The 24,946-nt window shown below is 43.1% G+C and overlaps 1 long non-coding RNA gene across 1 annotated transcript in view; it reads right to left on the bottom strand.

The window, feature by feature from the left end:
• Positions 1-435: 435 nt before the first annotated feature.
• Positions 436-24,946, bottom strand: part of LOC144818404 (uncharacterized) — a 100,187-nt gene continuing 75,676 nt past the window's right edge. Inside the window, exon 3 of the long non-coding RNA XR_013607099.1 lies at positions 436-570. This is a non-coding gene — a long non-coding RNA (uncharacterized LOC144818404). The remainder of the gene's footprint in view (positions 571-24,946) is intronic.

Below are 24,946 nucleotides of genomic sequence, written 5' to 3'. Positions count from 1 at the left end.
TTTTGGTAATGTCGCTTATCGAAGTAGGCAGCTTGAAAAGAGCCCAAAGAGAGTATCCCAGTTTCTGATGAGGTAAGTCCATCCCATATACTACCCTGAACTACCAGAGCTATGGGATCAGCAGAATACTGTTATTAGGGTAGAGCCCATTTCCAAGAACAATGGGTTTACACTCCGTGGAAAAGGAGTGAGGGTTGTCTCTTAAAACCCAGCTACCTGACCCTAGGAAAAATCCTACTGCTTATTATTAGGGATTGATTGAGGCTGCTTCATTGACAGTGATGGCGCTTGCAGATCAAAACAATGCAAAGAGACAGACTTAATGGATAGCACTATCACTGTATCTCTGCTGCGTATAAGGGTGATCGTGCGCAATACTCCGGCACCTGTCACCTTTTGGTGCCACTGGTTACAGATTCCCAAAGTACATTAAAAAAGGAGGTGCATCGCACACAACATATGTAGTCCATTGTGGTTTCATTAATCTCTTCTTTTATTTCAAAATAGTTCATAAAAGCAGCCAATGTGTTTCGTTCCCCAAAGACAGAACTTTTTGGAACTTCATCAGGGCTGTAACAAATAACATAAACACATATGAACAACATAGAAATAACAATAACTGACGGAAATGACTTATAATCTTGACATTACATACATTTTCACAAATAGACTATAATTCTAACCTAACATTTTTTTCTTTCTTAACAGACTTTCTTTTATAAAAGAAAAGCTATTTTCTACATATATGACAAAGGACTAGCACATTACACACATATAGTTAACACAGTTAAAATCATTTATATAATGTATTAAGTCTTGTTTCCAACTTTCGAGAAATTTAAATACCAGAAGCATCAATGAAGACACAAGAACAGAGAAGTGCAAGCAGAACAACTAAATGTGAAAAAACATGTATTTATAAAATGAGCTATATCAAGGAACAAGAAAAAGAGGAGTATAAGTAAGAACAAATATGAGAGAGAGAGAGAGCATCCTAGATACACCCAAGGAGATTGCTAACTTTAAGTCGAAGCATCCTCGCCTTATGTGGCATAATGCAAATTCACAATATGGTAATAAATTATGATTTTTCTTATAATTGAGAGGTTCTCTCAAAATTTTACAATAATTGACACCTAAACAGTGAATATTAATTGTTTAGGTTCCTCAAAAGGGAAGTCATGACAAAGATATATAAATAGATTGGTTCCCTAAAGTTGTTAGACCTCACCTTTTATACAGAAATATGTTCAGACCATCGAGAAATAGAACACAGTAGTCCTTATGGAGAACTCATCTTTCAAACTAGACATTTTATATAGGCACCTGAATACAAGAGGGAAATGTACTCTATTAATACTAGAAATAAAGTTACCCCAACAAATATACATATATACTTTAAGACAAAGTCAGATTAACGGAATCATTGTAAGATTGAAACATATTATCTTACTTATGGTGAAGAGAAACTACAAGAAATTATCAATAATTGACATACAAGCAGAGAATAGTAACTTATTCGCTAGTTCATAAGTTATAGAGAAGAAATACATCCATTTGACTTCCTAAAGTCTTTACACCTTGTTAGACCTGGCATCATTGGCGTGAGTCTCCCTTCCATTTTGATGGACTGCCTCCTCTGTATTGATATGTTTTTGCTGGTTATATGCTTTGGGCACTGTGCCACTGCTAATCAGTGCCACAGTGCAAGTGCTCCCTATGTTAAATTGATGTACTAATTGGTGATTCCATGACTGGGTTATTTGATTTACCTGTCAGCCCCTAGTACAGTGCACCATGTGTGCCCAGGGCTTGTAAATCCAATGCTGCTGGTGGGCTTGCAGCACTGGTTGTGCCACAAACAGAAGCAGCTTGTAAAGTGTGTCTCAGGCCTGCCATTGCAAGCCCTAGCGGGCAGTCTAGCACTGACATGTCGACATGGCCAAGTGCACCCACTTGCCAGTCACTAAACCTTCCCTTTGCTTCTTATTAGTCACCCCTATGGTAGGCCCAAGGGCAGGGTGCATTGTAAGTATAATGGTACAGCACCCCACATAGTATATCTTTTACAATAACATTGAATGCATTCTTCAAAAAAACATTTCAGTAGGACTTGAGGTTCTTTTTTTCTTTGCTTTTATTACCAATCTTCCAGTTTAAAAAGAAGAAACGTAGCCAACGCGTTTCGTCCGTAGGACTTCTTCAGGGCGGAAAGTTTTTCTACGTATTTCAAAGTTGTTACACAGATCTTTTTATGAGGCAATTGCCATCACGGCTTTGAATTTGTCAATAACGGCCTTTTCATTTGTGGCTGTTTTCCTTTGGATCGAGTGAGACGGCAGACGCGGCGCTTAACCGAAAAATGATGGGGTGTGGACAGTGAATAGATACGTCCTATATGACCCGAGCTCAGCACACATAGAAGGATTTGACTGTCATCCTTCCTCGCAAGGCCACTCATGCCGTATATATTCTTTGACGCTCAACAAACTAGAAAATAAAAAGAAAAGATATTTTTCAAAACAGCCACAAATGAAAAGGCCGTTATTGACAAATTCAAAGTCCTACTGAAATGTTTTTTTGAAGAATGCATTCAATGTTATTGTAAAAGATATACTATGTGGGGTGCTGTACCATTGTGCTGCTTTGAATCATTGGGAGTCTAGGGGTATATGACTTCAGGTTAATAGCACCCACAACAAATTCACTGAACCATAATATATAGGATAATTGTGCAGATCGTTTGGCCTGATACCCCTGTCTTAGTGTTCTGTATTGCATTGTAAGTATAAGGTAGGACATGCCCTGATGTGTGTAGCATGTCCTAATAGTTACAGCCATTTTCGTTTTTCACTATTGAAGGCTACCTGTTCTCCATGGGCTAGAATGGGCAGTTAGATTATTACATTCTTAAAATCCTAACTGACTCAGGGAATATGCTTGAACTCAGAATGATAAAATACATCTTTTAGTAAAGTTGGTTTTAATATTCTGTGTTTAAAAATACGACTTTTAGAAAGTAGGTATTTTCTTGCCTAACTGTCCAGGCCTGCCTCTGCTAGGTTGTATATTCCTTGTCTGGGTTTGTGAGTGACAGGGCTGGGGGATTCCAGGAGACAGGCTGGGGCAGTCCAGTGGTGAATTGAGAGATCTGCATCTAGATGGGAGGGAGGAGTTGCACCTGGGACCTGAATAGGGCTGGGCCGTCCTTCTACAATGCTAGCTCCACCTCCTGTGGTGTGTCTGATGTCTCTGCCCTGCACTGTGAAAGGAGAGACGGAATCATGTCAACAAAGTGCTCCAGAGCTGGGCCTTCCCTCCCCTGTTCTGGCTCCACCTCTTGTGGGGCGTCTGATGTCTCTGCCCTGCACAGTGAAAGGAAGGAAGGAGTCACGTAAACAAAGTGCTCATGAACTGGTTCGGACTAGGCAGAGGCCTCTCTCCCTTCAGAGAACAAAGGATTGTGGGGTATAAATATTGGGACCCTGATCCCAAAAAATTAGATCACTTCTGGAACAAGAAACCTTTTGCCAAGGAGAAGAACCAAGGAAGCTGCAGGAGTTTTACTGCCCTTCTGCCAGTGTGCTCTTTGCTGGGTTGGCCTGCTCTGGTTGCTTCAATGCCAAGGAAAGGAAAATTAACTTTGAAGGACTTTCATCATTTACAGAATATTCTCCAAGGGCTTGAACTGTGCTTGCCTCCTGCTGAAGTCTCAGGGACAAAAGACATCATCTCCAGCTCCCCTCTAAATTTCCTTGCTGGGAATTCTCAACTCCAGGCATTTGCGTGTCGCTGGGAGCTGGAAGCACGACACATCGAGAAGAAGCCGCATCTCCCTGGAAGCGTGTGTTCATAGAAGCTGAGTGCTGTTACATCACCGAAGAAGCGCGTCGCAGGGGCCTGTCGTGGCTCCAAAGTACAGAGTCATCGCAAGGCTGCTAGGGCGTCTACGCATCGTCATCGCATCGCCGCGCCAAGGGCGCCATCTTCTCGCATCGCAACCGGATCATCGCATCGCATCAAGGTGCCATCTTGCGCACCGCAACAGGACCGCAGGCCGAGAATCTACGCATCAACTCTGCACCGGTAAGGATCACAAAGCATCTCCTACTCTGCGCAAGCATTGAGGCACGGCGCATCATGTCTCCCGGATCACGGAACCGTCGCATCTCCCCTTTTGCGAGCCTTTTGTTTACTTTGGGTTACGCATCGAGGTACTTTGTTGAGAACTTTGTTGCATTGATCATCAACTTGAACTAAGCAACGTTTTATCATCTTTAAGAAATCTTAAGTGTAGTATTGTGGATTTTTGTCGTTTGTGGTCTTGTTATAAGTCTATATAAAGAATACTTATTTTTACAAAACCTGAGTTGTTTCCATCTGTAGTGTTTTCACTGTATTACTGTGTATATTCACAAATGCTTAACACACTGCCTCTGAGATAAGCCTGTCTGCTCGTGCCAAGCTACCAAGGGGGTGAGCAGGGGTTATTAAGAAGTGTAATCCCCTTATCCTGACTTAAAAGTAAGGGTCCCTATTTGGACAAAGGTGATTACCATTGCCAACTAGAGACCCCCAGATCTAACACACCTCACCTTTTTCATCAGGATGCAAATAAGCTTTCAGAAAATGTCTCAGACAAAGTTGTCCATGCGGAGAAGTTGCCCTCCTAGGAGTGAAAATACAACCGCCTAAAACTGAGGGGTAGATATCAATTCTTAATACAAAGGGTATAAGAAACATCCATTTTAACACCATAGTGGAGTGGTGTGGCTCACTGGTTAGAGGCGGCAGACCCGGGAGCAGAGGACGGCCTGGGACCAGGGTCCAATTCCCGACGCGGCAGGGTCTTGGACCAGGGTCAACGGACTCGATAATTCTCGCCTCGGTGCCTACTCTAACTAGGGATCACACTCGGCAACTCTGGGCATTAGCTTGCCTCATCTCCACAATGGCCCCCCACATACGCCGGGGATGCCTGGTTTCACCTTCGAGATACTCAGTAGGGACCATCTCACAGGGAAAGCCAGGACGGGTTCCCCAGCGGCCTACAGCGCAGAGATACTCCTTCGGGAGTCGATTCTAGCGCTTTAGAAACCCACAATCAATCAATCAATAGTAACCGTACTTCATAGTAACAAGACCCATGTAGAGCGGCCGCATGATATGGAGCGAAGTGTATACAACCACCCCTTTGAATTTATTCCATGTAGATTAATCAATGGTAAGTTGTTAACACACAATCAGATGCTTACAAAACAACCCCTCCCTCATCATCAAACCAGCAGACAAGGGAGGATGTATTGTACTACAAAACAAAACAGATTACGACAAAGAATGCCGCAGACTATTGAATGATAACCGGAACTACAAACGCCTCGGGGGAGACCCCACCCCAACACTACAGACCACTATCAAGGCACTAGTGGAAAACGCTTGTGACGCAGGAAAATATCCAAACAAGAGGCAGACTTTCTATGCACCAAGAAAGCCAGGGTACCGTTTTTTTATACTGTCCCAAAAGTGCACGAAGGCATAACAGCACCTCCTGGCCGACCTATAGTGTCAGGCATCAACTCCCTTCTGGAACCCCTATCCAGATATTGCGATCAATTTCTCAACTCTTTGGTACAACAAACACCAACTTACATTAGGACACAAAGCATTTACTCACCCTCATCAAAGACATCCACTTTGACCCCATAACCCAGATAAAGGTGGTCTTGGACATAGAGAGCCTCTATACCAGCCTCCTACAAGGCGCCACACTACAAGTACTTTGAGACGTACTGATGCACAGCTCCTGGGAATACCACACTCCCAGAGACTTTATTTTATAATGCGCTACCCTCGCACTGAAAGATAATTACTTTGAGTATAAAGGTGAATTCTATCTCCAGATGAACGGTACATCAATGGGGGGCATTTTTGCCCCGAGTGTGGCTGGACTCTACGTCCACCATTTTGAACAACTACATGTCTCATCCTCCACAAACCCACATCTCATGCATATCCTACTGTGGAGACGTTATATTGACAAAATTTTTATGATCTGGGAGGGCTCTCCAGAATCAGTAACCTCATTCCTCACCTGGCTGAACGAAAGGGACCCCTACCTGTGGTTTACCAGAACAACCAGCACGACCACCCTGGCATTCCTTGACCTAAACATCATAGCGAAGGCAGGAGCACTTGCCACCAATACCCATTACAAAACCACAGCCAGAAACTCACTCCTTCACTTCAACAGCTTTCACCCCAGACCACTGAGGGAAAATCTTCCCTACTGCAATTCCTCCGCATCCGCAGGAACTGCAGTAACCTGAATGACTTCAAACAACAGGCCACCACACTTGAATCCAAACTACAGGAACATGGAAACCCGTCCTAAATCATCACCAAAACCAAGAAACGGGTACGAAACCAAAACAGGGAAGCCCTACTTGAGACCGCCACTAAGGATCAACCAGACACACCCATGACATGTCACCACATACAACATGGCCTCAAATACAGTTGCCAGCAATATCATGAAATACTGGCGCATCATCAACTCAGGGGCAAGAAACTGCGACAAACCACTCATTGCCTACAAACGTGCCAGGAACTTAAATGACCAACTAGTGTCCATGCGACTGAAAAAACAGACCAGAGCGAACAACACCATCATCATCACCTAGGGTCTCCCAAAAAGCCATCGGACACTATCCGTGTAACAACTATAGTGTTTGTCACCTCACTAACCAAACCAACACACTCAACCTGGAACCTCGTAAAACCTGGAAGCAGGCAAAACTCACCAACTGTATCTCAAGTAACGTCGTCTATTTAATCACCTGCCCCTGCGGTCTCCACTATGTGGGCATAACATTACGGAAGGTGAGGACTCGAATAGTAGAGCACCGCAGCACCATCAGGTGTAAAAAGAACTTCAGCCGTCTTACTGACCATTATATACAGAGTGGTCATACTCCAAATGATTTGATCTGGACAGTGATTGAACAATTCAATCTCAATCCGCAGAACAATGAAAAGATACTGCTGGCAAAGGAGCAGCGGTGGATTTACCGCTTGTCACTGATCTTGAGGGACTGAACGATTCTATCCCCTGGCACAGCCCCAGTACCTAGCATGGTTCCATGAATACCTCCCAATCCCCCATCTAGACACACTGTGCATTAACTCAACCACTCACTGAATACACTCTGTGGGCTTGCCAAATGAACACCTCGTTCTAGGCTCAACTACTCAACTACTAACTACTAACTATGGACATTGGCCCAATAAGGTAGACTATCTGATGTCACACTTGTTCGGGATAATCAACTTGCATTGTACCTAGACTTTCAATGAAAAGAAGAGGTAATTGATTTTAGTCCATAAAAATGGATTTAAGATGAGAGATGTAATTAGGATGGCTTGAGGTGGACCTGAAGAATGATTATTTAGCATGTTTGAGAGAGAGTTGAAAGGAATGACATAACAACATGGTTACTAACAGAACAGTAAATATTATAGTAGCACTATCTTTGCCACAATCCTTCCCCTATTTAAGGGTTGTCTACTCCAATTTAATTTAGAAGGCTTCAGGTGGACCTGGCAATAAATAAACATTCATAATGTTTAAGGGAAAGTTGAAAAAGATGACATAACAACATGGTTAGTTACAGCACAGCAAATATCATAATAAAACTATCTGTGCCACAATCCTTCCCCTATATGAGAGTTGTCAACTTGAATCTCAAATATACCATGCATGTTTCTAACACCTTAACTCAAACTGTCATGATGTAACTCCGTTCAAGAAGTAATGAAATTCGTTGTCAGTATTGTGACCATAGTTTATAGCCTAGAGTCTACATAACCACTTGACCTCTTTCTGCCTTAAGGTGAGCTCTCTATCTACACCTCTTTGGTTGGCCATCAAATGTTCAATTCCGTGAAACCAAAATGTTGAGTCATCGGCATGAACTAGTTTATAATTTTCTGCCATTGGGTACCTCATTCTCCCCTACTATGGCTCTGCGGTGTTCCTCAATATTTAATTTAAGGTTTCTTGTGCTACCCACATAAATGAACCAGAAGGCACAAACCCACACATAAATCACAAACGTGGTATTGCAATTTATGAATTAATTGATTGTGTACTGATTCTGATTGTTAAATGAAAATTCTTTCATTCAGTTTGTTCCAAAGATGTATATATTGCAAGAATCACAAGTAAAAAAAATCCTGGGGTTTCTTGGGTATCCATGTATTGGCAGATCTAGATTTTATTACATAACTTGTGCAATGTTTGTCTTTCAGTGTTTGTCCTTTTCTATAGGTAACCAAAGGGTTCTTCATTAAGACTTTATTTAGGGTAGGTACTTCTAGTAGGATAGGCCAGTTTTTCTTTAAAATTCTAAAGATTTTGTTGCTGTAAATCGTGTATTTGGTGATGAACCTAGGTTTCTCATCAAAAGCAGTTGTTTTTTTAGTACCTGTTTTCAATGTCACATCCCTATTCAGTTGCTGCACTTGTGATTCAACTCTATTCACATCCCGCTTCTTATAACCTCTATCTAAGCACCGGGAACTGGTGTCCGCAATATTAGTTCCGAATGATGCAGCTTCAGAACAATTCCTTCTGACCCTTACCATCTCTCTGCAAGGAATATTCTTTATCACTGAGCATGTAAGTGCGCCTGTGGCATGTAGCACTCTGTTGCACCTGTCTCCTTTCTATACAGTGTGCTCTGGACTGTTCCATTCCTTACATACAAACTGGAGCTCTAAGAAGTTGATCTCCTCCTTGTGATAGTTCATGGTTAATTGTACATTGTATGGGTCATCATTAAGGTACCTGAAATACTCCTGAAGACTTTCACTAGACCCTGACCACAGTGTCGTGCAGGCCTCAGCCAGACCCGCTAGTGCAAGACGTTCGCCCTTCTGCGCACAAAGTCCTCAGACCCAAAAGGAAAAAGTTGGCACGGAAACTGGAAAATGCAAAACATAGAGTTTATTACACCTCATGAGGTGGTGCTAAAGTTCAGACAGTACCCTTCGGCACTACAAGAAGTAGCACAAAGGGCTACTGGACACATGGTTCATTTATACCCACACAGGGGCTCAAAAGAAGGCGGTACAAAGCACAAGAGCACATTTTATGTCCATACAAGGAAATATTGAGAAGCACAATCGATCAGTGGGAGGAGCTAACAGTCTTGGGGTCTCGGCTAACAGATTCCAATCTAAGGCTAACCATCGACAGATGCGGACCCTAACGGTCAGCGGCAAAACGCAGAGATGCTATTATTAGCCTGATGCCGGGCAGATTCAAAGGCCATGAGCAGAAAGGTAGGACAACGCACATGGTCGGCACGAGGCAACGTGTGGCAGACAAAATGGCTGCCGTGAATTCAAAATGGATGTCACTAAATGTCAAGATAACAGCCAAAACTAAGATGTCTTTCGCTAACGCTCAACTTAATCGCTGTCAAAATACAACAACAGGCAGATAATATCATCGATGTTTCTTCCAGAGAACACAATATTTTGTGTCCAGGGGAGGCACCCCTTCCCCAGGCATGCTACCTCTCATACCACCCCATAAAGAAGCAGGCATAAAAGGGAGTAAACCTTGGGGTAACTTTATTTCTACTATTAATAGAGTACATTTCCGTCTTTTATTCAGGTGGCTATATAAAATTTCTCATTTGGGAGACGAGGTCTCCATAAGGACTATTGTGTTCTAATTCTTGACGGTCTGCACGTATTTCTGTATAAAAGGTTTGGTCTAACAACTTCAGGTAACCAATCTATTTATATATATTTGTTATGGTTTCCTTTTTGTGGAACCTAAACAATTAATATTCTCTGTTTAGGTGTCAATTATGGTCAAATTTTTGGAGCAACTCTCAATTACACAAACAATAATAATTTATTACCATATTGCAAATTCACATTATGCCACATAAGGTGAGGAACCTTCGACTTAAAGATAGCGATATTGTAGTAATCTGCTTGTTAAGTAATGCACTTGTTCTCTGCCTGATGCTCTAACAATATGATGTCATTTGGAATGTGAGGAAGGTTTGTACTGGGAGATAGCAGTTGGAGAAGATGGGCTGAGCAGCCTCCTGGCTGCTCCTGGTGGGGCATACATTGAGACATATAATGGAACTTACTAAGATGTAACTTGGAGTATAAACCACTAATTACAAGATCTGTCTACAAGACTTCTTTGATTATTACACTGGCGACGATTTAAAAGGAAAATAACTTACCCATGGAGAAACGAAGGCTATTTGACGGCTACTGGAACTTAAGGTACTAATATTACTAAAGACATTGAAGTATTTAAGCCGTCTGGCACCCGCCTCACCAGTGACTCCAACAAAGGTCAACCTAAAAATTTCAAGGGGGCAGATCCACCTGTGTGTGAGACTGTAAAGAGTAACTGCAGTCCTGTTTTGAAAATGTGAAGCCCAATGATATTTGGATAATATTTCGATGTTGTTCGGGGGCACAGATCAAGCCCCGGTTTGAGACTAACATGAGCCATAGTGTTAACCATTCACCTTTTGTACTACGGGGAGAACTGATGGGAAACATCCTTTACAACGCAACTTTTACCACGCAGTGCCTTTACGACGCAACCATTACAACGCATGTCATTACAACGCATTGCGCTGGGGGGCGCTCTAGGATAGGGAATAGATTTAATTTACTATCCAACACTCCCTACTATCCACGGGGACTGGAGTTGGAATAGTAAATTAAACTATTCACTATCCAGCACCCCTAAGCGCTATGCGTTGTAACAGCATGCGTTGTAAAAACTGCGCTGTAACAGCATGCATGGTAAAAGCATGCATTGTAATGTCATACATCCCCTATTATAGCACAAAATATAGACATCATTCCCATATAGATTATTTTCTTGTAGACCAGACCTTATATGCGGATACAGATGTAGTATCGCACATTCCAGCAATCTTATCTGATCATTTTGCAGTAGCTATGTCCGTGAAGCTCCACCAAAAGGAGGGGCAAAGGAGGTGGACATTAGACAAGACAGTATTATTGGACGAGGAAGTGAAAAGAGATTTGGAGGAAAAAAATGCAGAATTTTTCTCAGATTAATATAGGTTCAGCAAACGAGCAACTGGTTTGGGACACCTTTAAGGCATATTTAAGGGGGATATTGAAGTCTATAATGGGGGGAGAAGGAGGTTAAAAAAACAGAAAGAGGAGAGCAGAATTAGAGATTAAGATGAAGGTGAGGGATTTGTAGAAGGCCTCTCTAGATGGTGAAAGTAATGTGTCTATTTTGGCTAAAGACTTAGAGGATTTGCAGGCTAAATTCCAGATGCAATTGGATAAAAAATTACTTGAGAGATGGAAGGTGAGTAAGCTCCAACACTTCGCTAATGGGGAGAAATGCAGCTCTTTGTTGGCTTGGAAGGTGAAAGCAGATAAGGCTAGAAACATAATAAGAAGCCTAAATAGTAGAGAGTCAGGGGAAGCACTATGTTCGAACGTAGATATATATTGGGAGGCCAGAGGGTTTATGAGTGAGTTTTATAAGGAGACTATATCGCCAGACCAAGAGTGTATAGATGAGTGGTTGAAACGGGCAAGGCTTCCACAGTTGACAGAAGAACAGAAGAGAGCCTTGGGAGTGGAGATTACGGAAGAGGAGGTCAGGACTCAGTACAAAAAAATGGCAAGGGGAAAAGCAGCTGGACCGGATGGCTTTCCAGTTGAGGTATACCTATGTATCTTGGATAAAGTATTGCCTGCTTTAAAATCCATATGTAACAGATTGTATATGGTAGGAGAAAATATCCCTAGCTCTTGGTCAAAAGCCACGATTACGTTAATTTTAAAACCTAACAAAGATTCACAGAAGGTAGATTTCCAAGGTGATAAAAGGGCTGGTGCACTCTGTTCAAAGAGGTTTCATCCCTGGGAGGCAATTAAATGAGTTAACTTTCCAGATGATGGGAGTTGTGGATATGGCGGAGGTACGAAATATTCCCTTAACTGTAGTGGCAGTAGATGCTGCTAAAGCAGTTGACCAAGGGAGCTGGAAGTATCTTTGGAGGGCCCTAACTAGTTTTAACTTTCCCAAAAATAAGGTTATATTAGAACACTAGGGCTAAGGTGTTGATTAATGGAGAGCTATCGAATTGGTTCGTATAATGAGAGGTACAAGACAAGGATGCCCCCTGTCTCCACTCCTATTTAATTTATATATAGAGCCGTTTGCTAATTAGATCACGGCAGACGCTACAATTCTTCCTTTTCAATCTAATGGGTTCCAGGTAAAAGTGGGTTTGTACGCGGATGATTTGATTCTCTATACAGTCAACCCACAAGAAGGAATACCAAGTTTGAGGAGAAAGGCGGAAGGTTTTGGCTCAATCTCTGGATACAAGGTTAATGTAGAAAAAACGGGATTATGCAATGGAATCAGAAAATAAACATTTAGGGAGCCAAAACACGAATGCGCTATCTCGCGGTGATAATTACGCAGAAGTTTGAGGATATTCCCAGAGTGAACTGGAAGAAAGTCAGTCAGGAGATATCATGTTTATTGCAAAAATGGGGGATTCTACCATTAAATATATACAGTAGGATAAACATCATAAAAATGGATATCCTCCCGAAAGTCACTTTTCTTTTTAATTCTATTCCGTTGACTTTTAGGAAGGAAGATATAGCCAAGCTACAGGGGGAAATTGGTAGTTTTATTTGGGCATCAAAGGGGCCCAAGGATAGCTTGGAAAAAGCTGAGGAGGAAACTGGAGGCAGGAGGGTTGGCACTGCCGGACTTGCTTGTTTATTGTTATGCTGTCCATTTAAACAAGCACTGGCGTTGCCAATAGGTCTCGCATTAATTAAGTTTGAGCTATTGGCATTGCTAAATAAGTCCATAAATTGTAGACCAAAAAAAATGTGTATTTATTTTTGTAGCAATTGTGCCATGCTGCGCTTTAGATGAATATGTTTAAAAGTAAAGAGTGCCATGCTGCGATTGCTACAATAGTTAATTATGGATGCGTTAACAATTGATGTGTGCACTGATGGCTGGTGGTGTGTGTGCCTGTAGAAATTGTGCACTGCCGGCTGGTGGTGTGTGTGCCTGGTGGAAGTGTGCACTGACGGCTGGTCACCTTGTGCTGTATGGCCTGCATGTGTTATGACTTATACCCGCATGCGTTACTACGCACGCCTACAGAATGGCACTGTTGCCTATGTTTTTTTTATTGACCAATCTAAGATGGGCATTACTAAGATCGTAAATTTCAATAATGCAAAAAATAAAAACTTAAGAGAATGAAAGCACTTTTCTTGTGGCAGAGCACATGGTAGCAAATGACAGCTGCCAAGCAAGACCTCAAAAAAATCTGCAAGGTCCACAATTAGTAACAGAGCAATGGGGAGTGCGGAATAAAAAACAAGCAGTGCTGTCAGCTCCAGCTGCCATTAAGTCCACCGCATCCCACGTAGACGCAGCCATATTTGAGAGGGAGAGAGGTAGAGGGAGAGAGAGAGGTAGAGGGGGAGAGGTAGAGGGAGAGAGGGAGAGAGGTAGAGGGAGAGAGGTAGAGGGAGAGAGGTAGAGGGAGAGAGGTGGAGGGAGAGAGGGAGAGAGGTGGAGGTAGAGAGGTGAAGGTAGAGAGGTGGAGAGGTGGAGGTAGAGAGGTGGAGGTAGAGGGAGGTGTAGAGGTAGGTGTAGAGAGGTAGAGAGAGAGAGAGGTGGTGGTAGAGAGGTGGAGGTAGAGAGGTGGAGGGAGAGAGGTGGGGTAGAGAGGTGGAGGGAGAGAGGTAGAGAGAGGTGGAAGTAGAGAGGTGGAGAGAGAGGTGGAGAGAGAGAGGTGGAGAGAGAGGTAGAGAGGTAAAGAGGTGTAGAGAGGTAGGGAGGTAGAGAGATGGAGGTAGAGAGGTGGAGGTAGAGAGGTGGAGTCAGAGAGAGGTAGATAGAGAGAGGTGTAGAGGTAGGTGTAGAGAGGTAGCGAGAGAGAGAGAGAGAGAGGTAGAGAGAGAGAGGTAGCGAGAAAGAGGTAGAGAGAGAGAGGTAGAGAGAGAGGTAGAGAGAGAGAGAGAGTTAGAGAGTGAGGTAGAGAGAGAGAGGTAGAGAAAGAGGTAGAGACTAGAGAGAGGTAGAGAGAGAGAGTGAGAGAGATAGAGAGAGAGGTAGCGAGAGAGGCAGAGAGAGAGCTGTGGCAGCTGGGTAGTGTCTGCATGTCTTAAAGCTTGTGTACGGTATTAATGCAGCGTGAAGGTAGGGGAAAAAAGACAACAGAGTAGATGCGTACATGGTCAAAGACAAAGAAATAGTCAACAGATGGGTGTTGTGTGACCTTTGACTGTCAGTGCTGTTTCCTTTTCCAATGAATCCTGTAAACATTCGGGTGTAATTTGCTGAGTCCAAGACAACTCAGTCCCCCCAGACAAACTCTATGGATGTAGGGGTGGAAGTAAAAAAAGTAGTCACAGCTAGTCGGACCAGAGCTGAGCCAGGGGTCTTCCTGGGCTCTAAGAGCGTGTGCACGAGCCCAGCCCGAAAAATGTTTGGCATGTATATCATGTAAAAATGAGACGAACTCTCTTCTAAATTCAAACAACTACATTTCTTTAAAATGCAGATGTTCACCCTGGTACAACAGTTCTAAATCTTTGGAGTGTTTTGGGCATTTTTTTTAAATCAACCACCAAAGTAGCGAAGTACAACAAGCATTGGCGTTTATTAGTCAAACAAGCACATGAAAAGAAGAAAAAAAAGATGCGAGCACAGTGTGAGGGTGAGGGGGCAACGCAGGGGGCAGGATTACAAACGCCACGGGAGAGGGGAGCAATTGGAGTGCGGCGGAAGCATCAAAGGGCTGGGAATGCGTGGGGGGGAGGGGCGCAACACAGTGACAATGTCACATACTTAAGTGAAATGAAGCAGCAGTTGCATGCAGTGATAAAAAGAGATAATGTATAGGAAGCAAAGAAGACAAAGGGATATGCAGAATCTAGCATATAGCTTCAGTTTTTAGAAATAAAGCTAAATGTTGAAAAGGTCATACCACCCCATTAAAATGTCTGCGGTTTTGATTTGTGCATTAAATAAATTACTTCCTAATGTATTTGTTTGATGTACACGTTTCTGTATTATGGTGTATTGTTTGGGGGTTGACATCGATAAAAATTGGTTAGGCGGAGATCAGTGGCTACTAAAAGGGATTCATTGGAGGTCCTCAGAATTCAGAAAGTTAAGCAACACTTGCATAGCGCTTCGACTTTTAAAAAGTGCTGAAAAGCTCAAATCTTTCCATAAATATATCAATATCTTTTGTTTCTGAATTCAATCAAGTACGAGAACAGGTGTAAAGCCGAAAGAAAAATAGAGAGGGGACCATTAGAAAACGCCAGTGCACTCGTCACACATCTCTGTAGCGTTCACACACAACGGCTAAGTCTGCAGGCGCTTTTTTCAAAGCGGCGCACAATACAGACTGGTAAGTTCAAACAAGCGTAACCCATGCATTTCTGCGAGTGTAAACGCTGCAAAAATAAACTTGAAAAACAACACCACCAGAAAGAAATGTTTTAGAGAAATACAGTCATGCTATTTTCCCAACAATCCACTTTACTATGACCTGGTTTGAACCGCAAAGAAGCACAACCTTCAACAGCGACAACAAATGCATTGGACATATGGACATATTTTGATTTCAGAAATAGTAAAAATATAAAAAGTAAAACAAAACAAAAAATCACAAAAGAAAAACATGTTTTCACTCGCACGTGGGACCTACATCTCCACAGAGCCTAATGATGCCAGGGAACACTGGGACAAAAACAAACAAAAACATATTTAATAACGTTAAAAAAAGTAGATCAGCATTTAGTAAGACACTCTTCTTACATCGTATTTCTATACTAACTCGTACTTGGGACAGTCACGAGAGCTGCTGAAGCGGGGAGTTGTCCGATTGCTGTCTGCAGACTTTGTCCCAGAGGAAGAAGTAGCGCTGAGAAGCAGCAGCAAGACACCCAGAACGCAGTACATTTTGTTTTCAGGCACAACTAAATAGCACGCAAACACGGCTCGGGCTTCTACAGAGCAGCAACAAAAATGCCTGTTAGTTGCTCTGTGCTGAATTTATAGGTTCCCTCCTCTGATGGTTGTATAATCAGGGAAAGGGTTCTACACACGCATGCATCCCATATTTCAACAGTATACCAAACATTGAAACATTTCATCGTATACGATATGCGGAAGTCATATTTTGCATGAAATACGTCTGCATGCGACTTTCATGCTTCTACTGTGAGTAAAAGCTGATTCAACCCTCAGGAAACATGGCTTTAATGTGAGATTACCAACCTTGTGGTAGGCAAGGCTAGAGCCCGTGCAGGAATGGAGACAAGTTTAACAAGAAGCGCAAGCAACAAGAGCGGCCGGGAAACTGAAAGTACGGGCGGCCACCGGCCAGCCATGAATAATTAGGGGAGGAGAAGCCGCAGAGCACATGCTGGGAGAAGCCCTTTGATGTGGTGGCGGCCGTGAACAAAATGCAATTAGGAGGGAGGGAGGCTGATGCGCGTGCTTGTTTGGTCACGTGATTCACGTGAACTCAAAGAAAACCGCACCAAAAAGCCCTTGGTTTCACGAGTATTTTGAGCACTTGAATTCTCTCCATTTCCCATTCCTTCGGAATGGAAAAGGCGAGACCTAAAAACGTCTGGATGTATGTTCGGAAACAACTGAGAATTCCATACTATTCAACACGGGTACCGATTTGGGAATGAAAAAACACACTCTATTGCAGGGCTAGAGGGATGTTTAAAGACCAAGCCTAAGTGTTATCCCCCATTAGAAACAACTAATCAACAACAAACTTAGGGGTCTAGTTAGGAATCCAAGAGTGATCCTGTACTCATAGTAGCTTTGTCAATAGTACAAGGGTACAATGATAGTAAAACTAACAAACCAGATCACAAGATGTGAAGAACCAGTAACGTAAGTCACCCCTGGTTGAGGATTCCCATCAAAGGTCTTGTATGAATCAATATTATCATTTGGTAATCCTTATCGGGTATTGTGTCTCTAGATCATTGAGACCAGCATACCCAGATAGCCAATTCGGGGTAGCGACCCACAATCACTCGGTACTACCACATGATGTTGATGTGATGGGAAGTGCAGTGCAAATAAAGATAAGTGGTGATCTAAAAAAGGATAGGGAGCTCAACCAGAAATAATTTTAATAATTGTTGGCCCCTTCCCTATTAAAAACAAGAACAGTATAGTATCGTCATCGCAGTACACACAAATAGCTGCGAGGAGACCAACATGTTTCAGCCACCATAGGTTAACTCCTCAGGCTTTCGTCAGGGTCTCTGTTCTGTAAATATACTACTGCTTATAAGTGAATAAGGTGTGAAAAAATTATACAAAAAAACACACAAGTGAAAACCAGTAAAGGATATAAAGTTCCTTCAACTGTATCAACTCCTCTCTTCGGCACCTGGTTGGATAAATACTGTATGAGGAGGACAAACGTACAAGTAGATCACAATCAGCTACACTGGTCCATTATAAACATAATGCATTGTTTCTCAAAAATTAAACAATTTCTTAACTCACCCAGAGTGTCCGGGGAGTGGACCTCACCTCTTCCTGGACCTGGCTCAGGATATGTGAGACCCCGCTCTACAATAACAGAAACCGACTCCGTAAATAACAAAAACCGAGGGATCAGACATTAGTCTACTCTGGCAATGTGCATAATACGTAATCTAAGGTCTTCTGTGTATGGAGCTCATTAACAAACATCAAAAGATTCACGGTTACAACCCTCTGTCCATTCCACTGTCAACTATAGGCTCAATAAACAGTAGTGCTCTAAACTACTTAAAGCCAGCAAACAGCTAGCAGAATGAAAAGTGCCTGGTATAAAGCTAGTAAAAAACGGTAGAACTATGTTCCTACCTGTCCGTCGTTGTCTCAAGCAGTGACTGAGTCAGGGGGAGGCACAGATACTCCTTCAGTCTGACTACTTCACTGATCTGGTAAGGGAAAGCCACCCAATCGGTGCCTGTGAGGGAGGGGCTGACCCGGTCGCCGCCTGTACGGGAGGGGCTGAACAGATCTGCTAGGGTGACTTGTATTAAACTGTCACCTTCATTTATCACACCCGCTATTGTCAGGAATCGTTTAATACTCGGAGACTCAAAGTTGTCGTTCCATATCTCAATGCCGGACTCGCGCGCGTAATCTCGCGAGACTCACCGGTATGGAACTACAACGTGACGTCACAACTCCTGTTGGTGTAGTTTCTTCATGTGACTTCCGCCTGGAGATATATGCAGCATTCCCTGGGAGAGAACAGCAACTACCAGATGACGCAAGCCTGCGTCGATCGGTAGTTTAATCGGGATGTAGCCCGCCCAGACAATAAAAGTATCTAAAACTATTCCCAAATTGAATACAGACCCTGGGCTAAGATCATGCATTGCCGGGAATAGATAATCATGGTTTATTTTTCGGACCAAAGCAAAAAGTACTGTTTATAAAGCCACCTCCCACTGGGTGGTAGGGCTCATATTAATGGCGAGCCTAGGGGCAATGAGAGTGTCTGGAACTACTCCCAAATTAAACACAGACCCTGAACTAAGATCATGCATAACAGGGAACAGGTATTTATGGTTTATTCTTCAGACCAAAGACAAAAGTACAATTTATAAAGCCATCTCCCACTGAATGGTGGGCTCAGGATAATAGCGAGCCTAAAGAAAACTAATGTGCTTCGTGAGTGTGCATAGTAGAATTATTACTTCTATGTACAAGGTCTAGTCATGACCAATAATTAACCCTTTCAAGTATACATCACACGAATCTCACCACACTCACACCTGTATTCAAATATATCAAGACAAGGCGAACCACGGGATGTCATCGTTCAATCCTTGTCTGTCTGTCCCCAATTTGAAAACCCACTTTTGTTCACGAATGAACAAGTATCTAGACACATCACTCACATGTGGTGGAATGTATGGTTTCTCCAAAACATGCCACTTGAAGTCTGTTTCCGCATGATTGTGTGTGATGAAGTGCTTAGTGAGTTTCGAGATGTCTTTCTTACAACGAAAAGTACTTTTGTGCTCCTGCATCCTCACACGCACCTTCCTCGTGGTCATGCCCACATATCGTTCATTGCACGTGCACGTGATGAGGTAGATCAAATTGGTACTATTGCAGTTTGTAAACTGCCGCAGTTCCCATGGCCGATCTGTACCAATGTCCACACTAGTGATTTTAGTAGTTAGGGGGCAAATAGAACAGCCTCCACACGGATGGTGACCTACCACCGGAGGGAGATCCCATAGCGTGCCTATCTCTCTCCTGGGTGTAACTTTAGGTCGAGTGTGTACCAGATGATCCCTCAAGTTTGTGGAGCGTTTAAAGGCAAAGAGTGGAAATGCAATTTTTTCTTTACCACTGTTCAGAATTTTCCAATGTTTTTTGATCACTTTCTGAACATAGTTCGATTTAGTGTTAAATGTACTCACTAATGTTAATCGATCCAATGGTGGTTTCTCTACACGAGGTTCAAGTAGAGCAGCACGATGGTTATTTGCTGCTCGTTTATATGAGCGCTGGACCAGTTTTTTAGGGTAATGTCTCTCACTCAACTGCTTGGATAGATCATCTGCATGGCGTTTAAAAGTTTCTGGGGTAGAACAGTTCCGATGAACTCGAAGAAACTGTCCAAAGGGCAGATTATCCCTCAGTGACTTGGGGTGTTGACTTTCGTACAGGAGAAGGGAATTCCTTGCCATAGGCTTTCGGTATAGTTCACTCTCCAACCCACTCGTGGTGCTGTAAATCGAGAGGTCCAAGAATGGAAGTCTCTCTTTACTCATTTCAATAGTAAAGCGGAGATAATTATTCTGACTGTTGAGCCATTGGTGAAACAGTAGGACCGATTCACTAGTCCCTCTCCACACCATCAGAATGTCGTCGATGTACCTTTCCACCAAATTATAGATGGAAAAAAGGGGTTGGTGGGGTGCAATACTGTGGTCTGTTCGAATTCATGGACGTATAGGTTCGCCAGGGAAGGGGCAAAAATACTGCCCATGCTAGTCCCAGAGACTTGATGGTATATCTGGTCCTCGTACATGAAAAAGTTTTCTTTCATGGCTATAGTAGCCAAAGCCATAATGAACGGCACTGGGGTGATGGAGTCCAATTCCGATTCAACCAGGATGGATCGGATAGTGTCCAAGGTCGCATCCTGGGGAATGGAGGTATACAGGGACTCAACATCGAGAGAGACTAGATAATCAGTCTCTCGATCAAAGACTATATCGGGATCACTCTCAGGACATCAGTGGTGTCCTTGAGAAACGTCGGCATCGTGTGTACCAACGGTTTGAGGAAGTAATCCGCAAAAGCTGAAAGAGGTTCAAGAAGTGAGCCCTGGCCCGAAATTATAGGCCTCCCTGGAGGCGGTCTCTGTGGTTTGTGCACCTTTGGTAAGGTGTAAAAATAAGGCATGGTAGGTTGTTTAACCTGCAGGAATTGTGCCTCTAAGGGAGTGATCCAACCTTCTCCTAGGGCCTCTTCGACCAGGACTTTGATTTCACTCATCAATCTCGGAGTCGGATCAATAGTCAGTGGTCGGTATGCATTGCTGTTACTCAACTGGCGGAGACACTCTGACCTGTATGTTTCTACATTCTGGACCACAATGGAGCCCCCTTTATCAGCGGGCTTCACAATTATAGTACCGTCTTGGGTCAAAGTTTTGAGAGCCTCTCTCTCTGCAGTGGTAAGGTTGTTGTAACGTGATCTCGAACCATATGGTATAAGGTCTATATCATTCCTGACAGCCAGTTCAAAAGTTAGTATTTGAGGTGGTATGGCATGTGAGGGAGGTAAAAAAGTGGATTTAATCCTCAAACCAGTGTTAGTATCCCTGTCATTATCTGATTCCTCAGTATTCTTGTTCTTAAAGAAATAGTGGAGCCTTAGTTTCCGAAAGAACTGTGCTAGTTCAGTTTGAAGGACAAATGGATCACCCTCATCTGTAGTCACGAAACCTAGGCCCTTGTTCAGCACAACTTCTTCGATGTCTGATAAAGTTCTTTGACTAAGATTGACTACCAAGCTCTTTTCTGGTCTATTTATTGTTCTTGAGCATTCCTTCTCGTATGACTCCGAGTTCCTGCATGGGGGCCTGTCGTGTCCTCCCATTGAACCTGCAGTTGTCCTTGTGCCGGTCTTCTTTTGCCCCGTGACCGTCTAGGGCCAACCGCCAAAAAAGGCTGGCTATTGAAGTTTTGGAAACCGGGGAAAGGACCCATAGGTGGCGGAAAATTACCTGGATACCCCCAAGGTCCTGGTGGCCACCAGGATTGACCGGGCATGTTGTACTGACCCCTGTAGTTTTGATATCGACCTCCTCTGCCTCGATTGTTCCCGGCATTGGATGACTGGTTATTGGCCTCAGAGTCGCTCCCTGTATCAGAACTTGATCCTGAGTAGTTGGATCCATACATTCTCCCTCGCTTGTTAAAGTCTGGGGCTTTGTAATTGTCACTGGTGTAGGGATAGACAGTTTCCAAATTGAACTTGGCCAGATCTTTCTTGAACTTCTCTAGTTTAGTCTGGAGTATGGAATCAGCAAATTCTTTGTTGGTTTTGTCTGATTCATCTTTGTTTTTTTTTAAATTGGCACTGATGGTTGCCTTAATTTTGCCCTCCAAAACCTGTATTTCTACTAGAATCGCGTCTGCTACCCGTTTGGCTGTACTGATAATCAGAATTAGCCAGTCACGGGTGCAGCGCCAAGCAATCATTGACCAATCCTTCAGGAATGGTTTATCGCTCAGAAAAAGTAGTGGAGCATTGGTTACTATAAGCCCGGGAGGTGCGCAGCTCGCTCTCATGTACTCTGCCATGATAATCCCATGAGTCTGAGTCCGAGAATGCGATTTTTTCAATGCTAGGACTTTAGTCCAGTCATCCGTTGCATTGACTGTAGGTGTGGGAAGTGTTTCTAAAATGCTCGGCATATTATCTAAGATAGAGTGATACATAGAGTCATCATAAGCCAAACCATGGCGTTCAGCCATTATAGCTACACAGTAGGACGGACAAACAGGCGTAAGAAACCTAAAGACAAATGTCAATATACTGACCGATTCTTATTATTAGAATGAAAATGATCACTATTGATTTGATCAGAACATGATAGCCCGCAGCTGTACGCTGCTCTAAAAATGAAAAAACACACTCTATTGCAGGGCTAGAGGGATGTTTAAAGACCAAGCCTAAGTGTTATCCCCCATTAGAAACAACTAATCAACAACAAACTTAGGGGTCTAGTTAGGAATCCAAGAGTGATCCTGTACTCATAGTAGCTTTGTCAATAGTACAAGGGTACAATGATAGTAAAACTAACAAACCAGATCACAAGATGTGAAGAACCAGTAACGTAAGTCACCCCTGGTTGAGGATTCCCATCAAAGGTCTTGTATGAATCAATATTATCATTTGGTAATCCTTATCGGGTATTGTGTCTCTAGATCATTGAGACCAGCATACCCAGATAGCCAATTCGGGGTAGCGACCCACAATCACTCGGTACTACCACATGATGTTGATGTGATGGGAAGTGCAGTGCAAATAAAGATAAGTGGTGATCTAAAAAAGGATAGGGAGCTCAACCAGAAATAATTTTAATAATTGTTGGCCCCTTCCCTATTAAAAACAAGAACAGTATAGTATCGTCATCGCAGTACACACAAATAGCTGCGAGGAGACCAACATGTTTCAGCCACCATAGGTTAACTCCTCAGGCTTTCGTCAGGGTCTCTGTTCTGTAAATATACTACTGCTTATAAGTGAATAAGGTGTGAAAAAATTATACAAAAAAACACACAAGTGAAAACCAGTAAAGGATATAAAGTTCCTTCAACTGTATCAACTCCTCTCTTCGGCACCTGGTTGGATAAATACTGTATGAGGAGGACAAACGTACAAGTAGATCACAATCAGCTACACTGGTCCATTATAAACATAATGCATTGTTTCTCAAAAATTAAACAATTTCTTAACTCACCCAGAGTGTCCGGGGAGTGGACCTCACCTCTTCCTGGACCTGGCTCAGGATATGTGAGACCCCGCTCTACAATAACAGAAACCGACTCCGTAAATAACAAAAACCGAGGGATCAGACATTAGTCTACTCTGGCAATGTGCATAATACGTAATCTAAGGTCTTCTGTGTATGGAGCTCATTAACAAACATCAAAAGATTCACGGTTACAACCCTCTGTCCATTCCACTGTCAACTATAGGCTCAATAAACAGTAGTGCTCTAAACTACTTAAAGCCAGCAAACAGCTAGCAGAATGAAAAGTGCCTGGTATAAAGCTAGTAAAAAACGGTAGAACTATGTTCCTACCTGTCCGTCGTTGTCTCAAGCAGTGACTGAGTCAGGGGGAGGCACAGATACTCCTTCAGTCTGACTACTTCACTGATCTGGTAAGGGAAAGCCACCCAATCGGTGCCTGTGAGGGAGGGGCTGACCCGGTCGCCGCCTGTACGGGAGGGGCTGAACAGATCTGCTAGGGTGACTTGTATTAAACTGTCACCTTCATTTACCACACCCGCTATTGTCAGGAATCGTTTAATACTCGGAGACTCAAAGTTGTCGTTCCATATCTCAATGCCGGACTCGCGCGCGTAATCTCGCGAGACTCACCGGTATGGAACTACAACGTGACGTCACAACTCCTGTTGGTGTAGTTTCTTCATGTGACTTCCGCCTGGAGATATATGCAGAATTCCCTGGGAGAGAACAGCAACTACCAGATGACGCAAGCCTGCGTCGATCGGTAGTTTAATCGGGATGTAGCCCGCCCAGACAATAAAAGTATCTAAAACTATTCCCAAATTGAATACAGACCCTGGGCTAAGATCATGCATTGCCGGGAATAGATAATCATGGTTTATTTTTCGGACCAAAGCAAAAAGTACTGTTTATAAAGCCACCTCCCACTGGGTGGTAGGGCTCATATTGATGGCGAGCCTAGGGGCAATGAGAGTGTCTGGAACTACTCCCAAATTAAACACAGACCCTGAACTAAGATCATGCATAACAGGGAATAGGTATTTATGGTTTATTCTTCAGACCAAAGACAAAAGTACAATTTATAAAGCCATCTCCCACTGAATGGTGGGCTCAGAATAATAGCGAGCCTAAAGAAAACTAATGTGCTTCGTGAGTGTGCATAGTAGAATTATTACTTCTATGTACAAGGTCTAGTCATGACCAATAATTAACCCTTTCAAGTATACATCACACGAATGTCACCACACTCACACCTGTATTCAAATATATCAAGACAAGGCGAACCACGGGATGTCATCGTTCAATCCTTGTCTGTCTGTCCCCAATTTGAAAACCCACTTTTGTTCACGAATGAACAAGTATCTAGACACATCACTCACATGTGGTGGAATGTATGGTTTCTCCAAAACATGCCACTTGAAGTCTGTTTCCGCATGATTGTGTGTGATGAAGTGCTTAGTGAGTTTCGAGATGTCTTTCTCACAACGAAAAGTACTTTTGTGCTCCTGCATCCTCACACGCACCTTCCTCGTGGTCATGCCCACATATCGTTCATTGCACGTGCACGTGATGAGGTAGATCAAATTGGTACTATTGCAGTTTGTAAACTGCCGCAGTTCCCATGGCCGATCTGTACCAATGTCCACACTAGTGATTTTAGTAGTTAGGGGGCAAATAGAACAGCCTCCACACGGATGGTGACCTACCACCGGAGGGAGATCCCATAGCGTGCCTATCTCTCTCCTGGGTGTAACTTTAGGTCGAGTGTGTACCAGACGATCCCTCAAGTTTGTGGAGCGTTTAAAGGCAAA

This window comes from Lissotriton helveticus, chromosome 2_1, assembly GCF_964261635.1.
Source record: "Lissotriton helveticus chromosome 2_1, aLisHel1.1, whole genome shotgun sequence".
Lineage (NCBI taxonomy): Eukaryota > Metazoa > Chordata > Amphibia > Caudata > Salamandridae > Lissotriton > Lissotriton helveticus.
This window is presented reverse-complemented; position numbering and strand designations above follow the sequence as displayed.